Genomic DNA, 13699 nt, shown 5'->3' with positions numbered 1-13699 from the left:
TCCTGCTGTCTGCTGACATACACAGTTGTGTTCCTGTTCATGCTGTGCGTTCACACCCTCCACACAGGTCCATGGCGTTCCTCTTCCTCTTGTAGGATTTCCAGTGCAGTTTTCTCCCCTGAAAGTATACTTCCTAAACATTTTTTTGTTTAATTTGAGACAACAAGTTAACTTGCTACACTTTTTTTTTTTTACTGTTTATCCTTAGCCTAGTGCAGTATGTTGTCCCCTAATATGGCATCTTGGGATGTTGGTTTTTATTAATCAAACATTATTTTATTCAGATTTCCTCAGTTTCTCCTACTTTTCCTTTTTTGCTTATACCTCTAAGAATGACATTAGATTTTGCCATTATGTTTCTTTAGTCTCCTTTTGGTTGTGACCTTGTCTGCTTTTCTTCTTATTTATTTATTTTTTTAAAATAACCTTGACAATTGTCAGGTATAATGGATATTTATTTTAAACATTGGTTATGATTAAATACTGCATTATTTATTTCATTGTTCAAATTGCTCCAGCTTTGGCTATTGGCAGTTTTGTCTATTCAGTTGGCTTCTGTGCCCATTTGGCCTTTAATATAATTTTATGGGTTTTTTTTTTTTGGTTTGTTTTTGTCCATTTTCTTATTTTTTGGAACTATGGCATGCTCCAGGCTTACCTGCTTACTATCTTTTCTAGAGTCAGTTATTCATTCAAAAAATCTTTTTCCCTTTTTCAAAGAATGGCATTTGAAGCCAGAATTTGAGTTGTTGATATGTGCATTGCTATCAGGGTATTGTTACTTTAGGCTTCTCAGCTAACAGAGCAAAGACCTCCCTATGACAATATATGCAGTAGAAGAGTATATGCATGCTAGCCCATTTATAAATAAGCATCTTTATATATTTCTAGGTGTGTCTACTGATCTCTGTATTATGTAAAACTTGAGTTTATATTGATGTGTCCAACTCTAATCCATCCCTCCTGGGTCATTCCAACCCCCTACTCTTATTTATTTGTAATTTTCCCTTTATCAGTATAAATCAGGCTCCCATTAGCTGTCATCCATTAACTAATTACTCAGTTGACTAAACATTATTTTGGTGGATATTATAGTTTTGTAAATCTGCTGTTATGCTATGAATGATAGGCATGAGAGAGATGAAGGTGGCAAGAAAACAACTGCCCAGAGTATTAACCTACTTCTGCAAGACAACTTTAAGTCTTGTTTTGATTTATCTGTTCTAATTAATGTCTAGGAAGCTTGTGAGATTAACATTGGAATTCATCTGTGCTGTGTGATATCTATGTTTCTAAACAAATCCCATCACACAAGGGATTTGGGGACTGATGTGTTACTTAAAAGAGAGATTTACAAAGGGGAAGAAATGAGTAGGAGCAGATTCCTGATCTGAGAAGCAGATTCTTCTCATCTGGGAGCCTGTAGCCAGCTCAGCTTGGTTCTCAAAGGGAGTGCCTCAGATCTTGGACAGAATCTCTCTGCTCCTAAGATGGGTAGGGATGCTAGAGGGCCAGATAACAATGACTGTAAGGGTTGATTTCAGTCTTACTGGAAATACCTGCTCAATAAAGAGGATAGAGAAGTCCTCAGTGGCAGAAAGAGAGTGACATTATCTTCTGTTCAAAAATTACCTTGCTTGCCTATTTGACGGTGGAAGATGAAACCTCAACAGCCTAGATTAGTTTTTTTCCAGAAATCAGGAGATACAACTTTGCTTAAGAAGTGAATAGAAATGTGTCTGAAGGCCGGCGCCGTGGCTCAACAGGCTAATCCTCTGCCTTGTGGCACCGGCACACCGGGTTCTAGTCCCGGTTGGGGCGCCGGATTCTATCCCGGTTGCCCCTCTTCCAGGCCAGCTCTCTGCTATGGCCCGGGAGTGCAGTGGAGGATGGCCCAAGTGCTTGGGCCCTGTACCCCATGGGAGACCAGGAGAAGCACCTGGCTCCTGGCTTCGGATCAGCGAGATGTGCCGGCCGCAGCGGCCATTGGAGGGTGAACCAACAGCAAAAAGGTAGACCTTTCTCTCTGTCTCTCTGTCTCTCTGTCTCTCTCTCTCTCTCACTATCCACTCTGCCTGTCAAAAAAAAAAAAAAAAAAAAGAAAAGAAAAAAGAAATGTGTCTGAAGCCTAGCAGAGGAGAGAGGAAGAGGATAATAGAGGAACAGAGGTAGAAGGGCAAAACAAAAAGGGGAGATAATGCTTAAAATAATATAGAGAATATTAGTGAGGAAGAATAGCTAATGTTTATTTTCAAATTGTTATTGTCATGCTGATGTAAATCAACCTCCCCCTCTACCAGTTTTTCAAGTTTTAGTAAAATCTGCTGTATAGCTATCTTAGTTTCCTGGTGCTGTCATAATACAGTACCATAAAAAGGATGGCTTAGACAATAGAAATCTATTGTCTCACAGCTCTGGAGGTGAGAAGCCTGAAATAGAAGTATTGACAGAATTGCTTCTTTTAATGCACTATGGAGAATTTGTGCCGCACCTCTATCCTAGCTTCTGGTAGCTCCAATATTTGTTGGCTTGTAGATGGCGATCTCCTTTTGTTTTCATAGGTATTCCCTCTATATGTACCTGTTTTTGTACCCAAATGTCTGCTTTTGATAAAGACAGATTAATATTAGATTAGCAGCCACACTAAGGAAGTCTCATACCTTGATTATCTTCAAAGACCCTGTTTCTAAATAATGGCGTATTCACACAGCCTGGGAGTTATAACTTGAACATCTTTCAGGTGGACACAATTCAGTCCATAACAACAACAAAAATATGTTTGAATACTCTTTTTATCTATTTATTCTTTCCCTGAAGTAAGAAGAAAAAGATGAAAACAAATCCAATATTATTGAAATTCTAGCTAAAAACAAGAGATGAATTATTAAGCTACTGCTTTCCCTTTCCTTACCAAAAAGAAAAATTGGATTTGTGCCTATTTTGTAAGTTAGGGCACATCAGGATACGTTTGTGAGGAAGGTTGTTTGGTGCAGCAGGTTAAGTCACCACGTACGATGCATCCCAGTCCAGAGCGCCAGTATGAGGCCCAGCTGTGTGCTTCAGATCTCGCTTCCTGCTAACACTTCTGGTACTTCACGTACTTGAGTCCTAGCTACCCCTGTGGAAGACACAGATCGGGTTTCAGGCTCCTGGATCTACCTGTTCTAGTCATGACTGTTGGCAGCTTTGGGGAATGGATTGTTAGATGAAGATATTCTCTCTCTATGTCTGTGTGTGTGTGTGTGTGAGATGTATATATATATATATATATATATAGAGAGAGAGAGAGAGAGAGAGAGAGAGAGAGAAACAGGACACTCGGCCTTTCAAACAGATGAAAATACATGGACAATTCTTTTAAAAAGCCCTATTTGATGTGATGTTGTGATGTAGCAGCTAAAGCTCCTGCCTGTGGCCCTTGTATCCCATATGAGCACTGGTTCGAGTCCTGGATGCTCCACTTCTGATCCAACTCCCTACCAGTGGTCTGGAAAAAGCAACAGAAGTTGGCCCTGCGACCCACATGAAACAACTAGAAGAGTTTCTAGCTTCAAACTTTGGCTTGGCCCAGCCTTGTCCTATGCACCACCTGGGAAGTGAACCAGTGGATGGGAACTCTCTCTCTCTATTACTCTCTCTTTCTCTGTCTCCCCATCTTTCTCTGTAGCTCTGACTTTCAAATAAATAAATCTTAAAATAATCCAAAAGGCCCTTTTTAAAAATCATCTGGGATGCTAAGTAAGGAGTTCAACAAATAGTATGAAAAAAAAAAAAAGAACTGTTCCTCAACAGTCAAGACAAGGGCTGTTCAAAGTCATTGCATCCCAAAATGTTAATTTCTCCTCTATAAATTACCTGTTAGGTGTTCTATTAGTTACCACAGATCAGATAGAACATATGGTATTTTTCATTTTAGAGGGTTAATCTTATGTGTAAAGTTAATTGAAAATAGATCTTAATAAAAAATAAAAATGGGAATAGGAGAGGGAGGAGGAAGGGTAGGAGGGTAGGTGGGAAGAATCACTATAGTCCTAAATTTGTATTTACAAAATGCATGGAGTCTGTATAACTTAAATAAAGGATTTCTGGAAAAAAAAACATTTGGGTTGCATTTTTCATCCATGTGATCTTTTGCTTTCATATATATCAGGTTCTATTTTATGCATAATTCTTACATTAGGCCTGAGCCAGGACTTGCTCTTACAATGGCTTTCAAAGAATGTCATGGTATACAGGAAGGAAATTGAACAAACTTTATCTGTACTTGTCATTGAAATACCTTCCCCAAGTTGGAGGGAATTTATGAAACAACTCTTGTATTGTTCTCTCTCTGTTTTAAGTAGAATGTCAGCCATATGCAGAACATTATGAATATTTTGGCTCCAGAAATTCTGTAGAAAAATAGGCATGGCTAGAATCTCTGTACCCATACTTTATTTGTATTTAGCAAGAATTCTAGGAAGGTTTCAAAGTCCATGGCAAATGTATTTTTTATTAATCAAATCACTGAACAAGAATGTTGAGATAACTGGGCACACACTGGTAGACATGATATTATTAGTAAACATAATTTGGGAGATACTATCTGCAAGTCAATCTTTCTTTAACCATGAGCACCTCTTAATATGTTTTGAAAGTAGAAACTCCTCCAATGAATAACTGAAGTGAGTGGTTACAATTATTTAGGGTGTAATTCTTCTTCAAGAACTTGAATTACTTGGTGAAAGTGAGGAATTTTTCTATTTTCCTGGTTAGTAAGTTAGTTTTAGATTAAGCAGAGAAGGAAAAGGAGGTTTTTCCTACTCTCAGAGAACACCATGTAGTAGAAAATTCACACTGGAAGCCTTCTCTCAAAAAGGGAAAAAGATTGACATGCATCTGATATAGCAATTCAAGATGGAGTTCCTGACAGTCAAGGACCTGGAGAGAGACAAATACTCCTTCTACTTCTGGAAGTAGAGGACGTAGTCCTTATAACTGATGAGTGACCACACTCACAAACTTCTCTCTGTACCTGAACCTGTGGAATTTATGCTGGTAATAGCTGAGGATGTTGCTTCATGAGTGGTAGGGGTGAACACAGGCATGGAAGAGAATATGAAGAATCCTGGGATGCTGATAAAAGGAAACAACTTTTCTCTCTGATTATGGGGGCTGATGATACATAGTTCTTAAGAAACTTGCTTATGCTGAACATTTGGCTTGAACCATGTGGAAACTGAGTCTTGGGAAGGGTGATTATCAGAGTAGACTACAGAGTTGAGCAATCTGTTCCCAGGCAGTAAATAAGCTCAGATATTAGAGCTTCCCTTCCTTTTCTAGAGGTAAAGAACCTGGACAAGATTAAGTAAACAGGATACCTTCATGATTTCTCTTATTGTAGTACATCAAAGTTCAGGAGTGAGTCTTGACTCCAAGTGAGACAATAGATATTAGAACACAAAATATAGAGTTCGGCCCACTCTTCTGGACAGATGAAAGGTTTAATAACCATGGGATGGAAGGTTACCACCCTAGAGTAAAGAGTAAGTACCTATACAGAGCTGGGAAGATATTTCCAGTGTTCAATGAGAAAAAGAGGGTGACTGAAGGAGAAATTGGGGACAGCTGACCACTTAATGAGCAGTAAATTCTTCCATACTTGCTGACATTATTTCAAATGAAAAATTCATTAGTCCAGATAAGTTTGCACATGCTCAGAGGAAACTTAGGTTCCTTGGATATGCTGGGAAGATGTGAGGTGCCAATGCCATTTTGCTATGGTTTGGATACAGTTTGAATGTTTTCCAAAGGGTCCCCGAAGTCTCAATGACACCAAGAGGCTGAGAATTTACTCTAATTGTTGTGTTTTTAGATAGAGTCTTTGAGAAGTGATCAGACTGGATGAGGTCATTGGGATGGTGCTCATGATTGGATCATGGCAGCTTTGTAAGGAGGGAGATAGACAGGCACGAGGGCTTCCTCTTTCTCCGTGTGGGACATGTGTTGCCACAGAACTATCTGCAAGAACACAGCACCAGATTCCCAACCAATGGGACTGCCTGATCTTGGATTATGAACTATGTGAACTTTCAAAGTCATGAGCCAAAATAAACCTGTTCTTTTAAAAAATGATTTAAGCTATATAAATTTTATGTATTTCATATATACAGATTTAGGAACATAGTGATACTTCCACCCTACCCTTCCTCCCTCCCATGCTCCCTCCCTTCTTGCTCCTTCTCCTATTCCACTCTTAATATTTACAAAGATCTATTCTTTTTATAATGTCAGCTTCTCTCAGATATTTCATTGTAGTCACAAAAATTTCACAAATACACAAGCAAAATGATATTTGAGACAGTTTCATTTAAAATGGGAAAGACCGGTACATTAGTTGATATCTGGGTTATGTAAATGTAGATGGTCTAATTGATTGACATATTTCAACTGTACTTAAGGGATGACAAGCAGGGAAGCATAAGAGCAGGGAGAAGGGCCAAGATCCCACATTGCATCACCATCTGGATCCTGTAAAGTTTAGTTTGAGAAACTGAACATCCTCATTGCACCTGCAGGAAGCAGTAGCAACATAGGAAAAGCACAGGTTTTGCCTGATCAAATAGACCTGGATTTTAATCCTGTATTTACCAGGATCCAGTCTAATATCTGAGCCCTACTTTCTGCATCTGTAAAGTACTCACGAGATTATTGTTAAGATGATCAAGAACATATGTAGGGCTAATGAAGCATTCAGCCTTTATTCATTGTTGTGATCACACTGTGCCTAGCAAGCTTCCCTGAATATAATAGGAATTTGTATGGTTTTATAATATTGGCATATTATAACCATGAGGGAAACACCTTTACCCTTGAGTATATTCTTTCTTTGATTTGTCCCTGAAGTCCAGTATAAGCATTATAATTCTCACGAGTTTTGCCATTTCTCCTGCTTTAGCTCAGGCAGTGCGGTGTAGTGGATCAGAGTGCAGGCTCTGGTACTGGCCAGCATGGATTTAATTTCTGGCTCTGCTGCTCACAACCTCTATGACTTGGGCATGTTACTTAGATTATCTTTTTCTCATTTTCCATATCTACAAAATGGAGATTATAAGAATCCCGACTTCCAAAAGGACCAGATACACTTAGAGGAGTAGTAAATACTTGATAAATGTTAGTTATTTTGTTAAAGGTTTCCTTTAAAGAGTATTCAGTGAAGAGACCAAATTCCTCTGAGTTCAAGGCAGAGGACTGCTTGAAGAGGGTGTGAGCATGTGCCTGCCTTACCATGCTGGATGTAAAAATCCACATGGCTTATTCTAATTTCCCTTTCCAGAGATGCAGGTACAAGATTACTAGAACATTTATGGTAGCCACATCACACTGAATCATGTTAAAACAAAATGTTCTTGTTATGTTTCATCTGTGAGAGGGTTTCACAAGCCACAGCCAGACCTTTGCATTCTGTCATTCTCCACCATGCATTACAGGGCTGTGTTGACAGAATGATCATCCATTAACTCTTTCAAGAAATGTGTCCTGACCATTGACCTTGCCAGGCAGCAAGGATGTAGTAGACAAACTGGAGAAGCCATATTCGAGGAGGGTAGGAGCCAGTGGGAGGGGACAGGGTTTCACTGATGCCCTTGTTTATACAATGCCAGTGTGGAGTGGAGGTGGTGACAGGAAATGCTGCATCCTGAACAAACCACATGCAGATTTGTAAGAGAATTCTGGGTAGCTGAGCTTCTGCTCAGGGGTGGGTAATGTTTTCTGAGGCTTGCCTCCTGCTCCTTCTTCTGTTGTCTATTTTATGAAAGATGGGACCTATGCCAAGAGGGGAAGTAAGATTTAAGTACAACTCAGAATAGAAAGGGAAATCTATACTTGGCTGAAGGCTGCTCTCACTGCTCTTCCTCTAGGCACTGCTCTCATTGGCTGAGCTCCCTGCCTGCCAGGGCAGCCTCAAGGTTACTGCTGTCAGTTCCACTTGTTTACTCTGTGAATGTGCAGTAGAACTAGGAGAATTCTCTCCCTCCTCCTTGCCTCTCCACATTTTGGTGTCCTCCAAATTAATGCTTCTGATGCCCTCTTATTTTCTTTTTACTGTATTTGGAACTGTAGCTTTTCTAAGAAAAGAAAAAGCAAAACTGTAATTCCATGCCTCTATGTTGATTTCATTAACTTCATGACAAATGAAATACTTTTGTTCAATACTTCATTTGTCCTTAAAACAAACTATAAGGCAGATAGGATTTGCACCATTCCCAGTGGAACACTGCTGTATATTTTTGTGGGATCCCACAGCATTTTACACAGAACTGAAGGCCTAGTATGTCTTAAACCACATTTCATGCTTTCTATTCTCGTTTTCTCACATCCACTCCAAGTGTGTGTTAGAATGTCGTTGGAGAGAGAACATAGATGAGTGCATACCCTCACTGTACATATTGATTACGACCCAGTAAGAACACAGCACCCCGATAACTGCTGGTTGGTCCTATAAAGCATCCTGGGCATGAGTGCCTCCCTTTCAGCTCTTTGTTATGTTACAAATGGGGGAGATCTTCTTGCTTCTCCTAAGACCCATCTATCATCCTGTGTTTCTTGCTTAATCTCTCCCAGCTTCTCATTTTCCTTTGATATTGATTCTTCTATATGTAGGAGGGAGATGGGGAGATAATCAATTTCTCCTCCTCTTCCTTCTGTCTATATAGAACAACATCCTCTATATGTTGTTCTATATAGACAGTTATCTGTATTTAAGCTTACACAAACCTTTATCACCTTAAATATTTCTACACCTAAATGCCATCTGCTTCTCCCGCTACCAGTGTACAATGGTTTTTCAAACAGTTGGTAGAAAAATGAAATGGAATTAAAAGATATTCATTTTGATTCAAAAGTTTTTGAAATATATGCATAGCTCTTTTCATAATATGCATTTTCAAGAACTTTTTTAATCCTTCTGTATACATAGATTTCAACATTTTTCACAGCAAAATCAACTTATCTTTTAATTCAATTTCCATGAACTTTTTGGAGCAACCTCGTATCTCTTTCCTCCCCATTACCTTCAAGCTTCTGAGAGGAGCTATACTTACCTCCTCAGTAACTGGTCCTTTAGCTCTCTGTAGTCTGGATTGGATGCCTGATATTCAAGCTTCAGTGGCTTGTGGTTTTTTGAAGACACCATTGACCCCTGTGTTGAGAAATCCAGTGGATGCTTTCAAATCCTTGCTTTAGATGGTCATACAGTACTTCACATATGCTTACTGAACAAGTGCTTATTGGACAGATAGTTACTGAACACCAACAATGTGCCAGGTTCTAGTCTTGGAACCATGCAAGTTATCGCATTTTGGAACCTCAATCTTTTACCCTGAGGTAAACATGTGTGTGTGTGTGTGTGTATTTATGCAAGTCTAAAAATATATCAGCTGGTTGATAACATAAAGCCAAGATTTTTGTGGTTATTTTTGTTATGGAAGCTGAACACATATGTACTGGTAATGGGAAACATCCTAGGTCAGTTTTGAAAATAACATAGAATCTACACAGTTATCAGATGGAAGGCTCCTGATGTCATAACCTTTGCACATTTCTCTAGGCTTCATTTGAGTATTCATAAGTCCACTAAGATGGAGTGAAAACTGTGTGACCCCAGACTACCAGAACAATATTTAGAACAGGTTACTTTCCTGTTATTTCCCATTGTTTGCAAGGCAATGGCATATTAAGAGAAATTATCTATTTATAAAGAGCCATACAGTTGTAAGCCTCTTATATTACAAATGCAAAGAGTAGTTCACAAAGCATGCACCACACTGAGAATTGAAGACTATTAGATAAAGGATTTTAAGTAGCCTCTAGTCCACCCTTCTAATCTCAGGAATAAGAAATCTGAAGTGTATATTAATGAAGCGACTTGTCCACAGTCATATAGAACATGAGTGACAGACTTGAGCCTTAGAATGGTTTCCTTGTGACAGGAGAAAGACCTCCAGTTTGGAGTGGACATGCACCCTCTGTGATTTTGCCTGCATGTCTGTTCTTCATTGAAATAGGGCACTGATGCTCTTGTACACAGAGCCAATCCTAACTGCCCTATAGAGTCCAACTCACTGGCTCCATGCATTGCCTTTTGCATACCCTTTTGGGAACCTTCCATTTCTTTTATTTATTAAAAAAGATTTATTTATTTATTTATTTATTTGAAAGTCAGAGTTACACAGAGAGAGGAGAGGCAGAGAGAGGGGGGGGGGGGGAGGTCTTCCATTCACTGGTTCATTCCCCAACTGGCTTCAACAGCTGGAGTTGCGCTGATCCAAAGCCAGGAGCCAGGAATTTCTTCTGGATCTCCCACACAGGTGCAGGGGCCCAAGGACTTGGGACATTTTCTACTGCTTTCACAGGCCACACCACAGCACTGGATTGGAAGTGGAGCTGCCGGGTATCAAACCGGCGCCCATATGGGATACTGGTGCTTCAGGCCAAGGTGTTAACCCACTGTGCCACAGCGCTGGCCCCAAACCTTCCATTTCTGCAGATAGGTAGATAAATGATAGTTTCTGAAAGTTTCTATGTTGGTTCCAAGAATACTTTGGATTCTCTGACAAACATCATTTCAACAGCCATTCTTTCTTGCTTTGGTTCACGTTCCTTTTCCTTCATGTCTATATTTACCATCTTCTATTCACTCTGTTCTCCACATGAGCAGGTTCTGCTAAAGGCTTAGGCTGGGGCATTCTTTGCTTTGAACCATGTTAAGTGACTCGTTTTCAAGATGCCAGGGCACAGGACACTAAGAACTTTCTACCTTTCTCCTTATACAAGGGAAGTCATGACCTTGGAGTGCTTTTGTACTCTCCTTCCACGTGAGCCATTCTGGCTTCTGTGAATGGCCCAGGCCTGAGAGGATATTGCAGCAAGACCATGCCTTTGCTCTTTGTTCCAACGTCTCATTCACTTGCCACACCAACAGATTAAGAATACTTAAGTGGCAGATGAATCCCTCTATAAAATTGTCAATGTTTAACATTAAATTTGATTACAAATGTAGGTCCCGTCGTCTCCTCCCTCACCTCCAGCTTCCTTGAAAGACTTTCTTTTTACCATGAAGAATCAGTGATCAAAAACTTTATCAGACAGGGAAGCATCTACTCTTCTCATTTCTGGATCACTGTGCTTCCTACAGGATCTTCCCAGCCAGGCAACATTTATTGACTCTAATTCAACATTCTACACAAATTAGCCTTATTATTTTAAAATCATGCCTTTTATAAATGTATATTTAGATAAATAAATATGTCATGGTTATTTAGTGCCTGTGAGGATAGGAAGAAATGAGTATATATAATTTATGTATGATAAGACTTTAGGTAGCAGAACCCAAGTAACTAGAATCATTGCTTTAGTTTCTTATTATGGAAAGAATGGAGAACACAAAGAAAATAGGCTGAATGAAGTGTATCATGTATTTAGTGATAAAATCAGTACTTAAAAACTTTCTAACACATAAGTAAGAATCTGTATTAAGCACAAAATACTATTCAGTGATGAGCAGAGTGAAGATTATATTAGCTGGGAAGATCTTTGCTTAGAAAAGAATAATTCTGCCCTGCCCAGATATCCATACGAAGGCAGTGCCATAGAATTATTTGCATTTAAGTGATTGTTCTATGGTAAAGGATAAGAAAAGAAATATGATGTGATAGAATATGGGTTTAGAATTCTAAGGTCGAGGTTCAAATCCTGATTTTATCCATTATTCAAGAAGTATAATTGAGAAGCTGTGTTATTCAGTGTTCTCCAGAGATACAAAATCAATAGTAAGCACATCTATCATTTATCTATATATGCATGTAGATATATGAGAGATGATTTATTAGGAGAATTGACTTAAGTCATTATGGAAGCCAAGAAGGCCCATGACAAGTTATCTGAAGGATGGAGACCATGGGATGCTGACAGCATGGCTCTGTTCAGGTCTGAAGGCCTCAGAATCAGGAAAACTGATGGTATAATTCTCACACTGAGGTTCAAAGTCTGAAAACTCAGAGGAGTGGCAGATAATGTAAGTCCTGGATTCCAGACTTGGCGATCCTGAATTGAAATTCTAGTGTCCACCGGAAGGAGAGGAAGAATATGTCCCAGCTCTCGGACATACATAGAGTTACGTATTAGCACTTTTTCTGCTTTAGTTCTCTCCAGGGTAGTCAGCTGAGTGGATGGTACCTCTCCACACTGAGGGTGGATCTTCCCCTTCTGGTCCACTCAGGCTCACATGCTAATCTCCTCTGGAAACCTTCTCACAGACATGCCCTAATAGTGCTTTACCAGGTTTCTGGGTATTCCTTAACCCAGTCTAGCTGACACCTAAATTTAACCATTGCAGCAAGTTAATCAACTTTTCTCTGAAGTTAATTTCCCTATATACACAATGGTATACAATGATCTGAGACTCAAATGAGACCTTACGTATGGTCAAAATTCCTGGCAAATAAATGTCACCTTCTATTATAAACTACCATAAAAATGTTGGCTTGCTGATTAATCTAACACTTTATAGAATGCATTATCATAACCATTCCCTGGTTATATTATTTTATGTGTACTGTATGTGGAATGTGTGTGTGTGTGTGTGTGTGTGTGTGTGAGAGAGAGAGAGAGAGAGAGAGAGAGAGAGAGAGAGAGAAAGGAAGCTTGGTCTTACAACACAATACCTGAAGCACAGTCAAGAACTATCAACCATGTATAAAAAACCTTTGAACAAGCAAAATAGATATGGCAAAACTCATAGACTAAAGCTTCAATATTTTTCTTTTATTGGAGTCCCCCAGTGCTCATCCACTTGTATTAAAGGACAGAGGTAGCATCTTACTCAACTCTGATTCCCTATAGCATCATATGTATTTGCTGCAATATTGTTTGACCTCTATGTATTTGTTGAAGTGAATTATGGTTTTGGGTTTTGTTTCCCGTAGAAGAATGAAAACAAACAAACAAAACAAAAGGGAACATGAAATTTCTAGAAGCAAGTACATTGAAAGAAATGAAAAACAACCACTGACAGTTATAATTTTAAATATCTCTTCTGGCACAAATTAACAGAGCAGAAACAAGTCCTCAGTAGGGCCATTCAGTTTGGGGCAAATACCGGCACATACTTTAGAGTGATTGAGGGCATCAATAGCAGACAGCACCATGCTTAGCACTCAATAAAAATCCTCAACTGGCAGGGAATGTCTAGGTCATTTTCACTTTTTAGAAGATTTATATCTCAAATATCTTTATTTCAAGTACATTCTAAACACATATACTGAATTTGTCTGGATCTCACAAGTTTTTGGAAGCAAAAACTCCCCACCGTAATAAAAACTGAAATTTCTCAGGCTTGTAGATATATGGCTAGAATACTAGGCCTCTGGTTCATTATATTTTCTTCTGAACTGTTTAGTAAACTGCTTGTCTGAAGAAAAAATTTGGTTTTGCTTTGCCTATCACTGCAGTTTTTTTTTTTTTGTTTTGTTTTTGTTTTTTGTTTTTTTGGCTATTGCTAGTTCTCTGCTGTGCCCTATTGTCTCTGCAGGTTTCCCATGAACACTGCAAGCTCCGCTCAGAATTTCTAGTAAGGCCTCCACCAGTACACTGGAGACTTTCAGGCAGCAGCTGCTCTGTAATGCATGGGAAAAGACGTCCTTCTCCTTCATTGTTACAG

Source organism: Lepus europaeus, chromosome 13 (genome assembly GCF_033115175.1).
Source record: "Lepus europaeus isolate LE1 chromosome 13, mLepTim1.pri, whole genome shotgun sequence".
In the NCBI taxonomy this organism is placed as follows: domain Eukaryota; kingdom Metazoa; phylum Chordata; class Mammalia; order Lagomorpha; family Leporidae; genus Lepus; species Lepus europaeus.
This window is presented reverse-complemented; position numbering follows the sequence as displayed.